Source organism: Otolemur garnettii, unplaced genomic scaffold, assembly GCF_000181295.1.
Source record: "Otolemur garnettii isolate 467f Iridium unplaced genomic scaffold, OtoGar3 scaffold00139, whole genome shotgun sequence".
In the NCBI taxonomy this organism is placed as follows: domain Eukaryota; kingdom Metazoa; phylum Chordata; class Mammalia; order Primates; family Galagidae; genus Otolemur; species Otolemur garnettii.
Genome location: NW_003852534.1, coordinates 2,819,669 through 2,820,979, shown reverse-complemented (window position 1 = coordinate 2,820,979; position 1,311 = coordinate 2,819,669).

Here is a 1,311-nt window from a genome sequence, read left to right as displayed (position 1 = left end):
GCAGCTAACCACTGGGGAGGGATGCAGCTAACCACCTGGGAGGGACGCAGCTAACCGCCTGGGAGGGATGCAGCTAACCACCTGGGAGGGACGCAGCTAACCGCCTGGGAGGGACACCACTCTACTCTACTGGGGCTGAGCTGGTCATGCTCAGAGTAGGTACCAGACTGGTTCCCCAAAGGAGTCCAAGGTGGGAGTCCTGCAGTCACAGGCATTTGTCTACCTTTTCAAAGTTCTTACAAAAATAAATATAATCTTGTCTCTGGCAGAAAACACTGTTGTTAAAAAATGTAGGTCTTAAATCAGACAGAATTTTGGCATCAATGTTTTAACATCTGGAAGCCATTTTTTGCATGGATTCTAAGTACTAAAAGTGATTTCCTTCACATGGAGGTATAATGATTCTGGGATGAGATTAAAAGCTAAAGTAAAAACTAAAGAACTAAAGCTTCCAGGGAGGACTGCCAACATGTCTCTGTCATCTACCAGTGAGCTCCGCTGACAGAAGGTCGGGGGCAGCCTGGATGCCAAGGGGACACATTCCCTGCTATTAAAGCCAAACAGAAACAAGCTCTTGAAAGTAAATTATAAGCTCTTAAAAATAAGAACTCAAAAAGGAGACAATACAGTTTGGGGGGGGGAGCGTGGGAATGAAAAATGTAACATCAGGGACAGAGGATGACTCACGACAGATGCCCTCAGTGACACACCTCCCTTCCAGGCAGGTCTGCCCAGAGCTCCCACTGCCACCTTCCCCTCTCATTTCCATTGCCCTCCGTCCTGGTCACAAACCACTTACTGCAGGACACATAAGCTCTGGTGACTGAGGCTTTACCACTCCTATGACACAGGTGGCACAGGTGCACCTCACATGACTGGAGGGATCCAGCCTCCCTCACTTGGTACCTGGATCTTCATTTTCTCATGGCACAAAGACAGCCATGAACAGAACCCTACGAGTGTCTCACATCAAGTCTGTGCACAGGGACAAGCCTCAAAGTGACCTGGAGCCCTAGGGTGTGAGTGGGGACCTTCCAACACGCGCAGGCAGAGTAAGGGCTCTGCATAAATCAGTGTGTCTGATGGCAGAAACACGAGACAGATGCTAGAACAGAAAAAGACTCGGATGAGGAAAAGTACACGCTGCTCTGTGAGCACTAAAAAGAAAACAGTGTAAGGCGGAGCAAGAAGGGCAGGAACGGCTCAGGAGTGGGTGCGGGGGGGGGGGAGGAGAAAGAGCTCTAAGGTGTGGATTTCACCCCACCATTAGGCCCTCAACTTAGGGCGCAGCAAATTGGGAGTGGGGGGGGG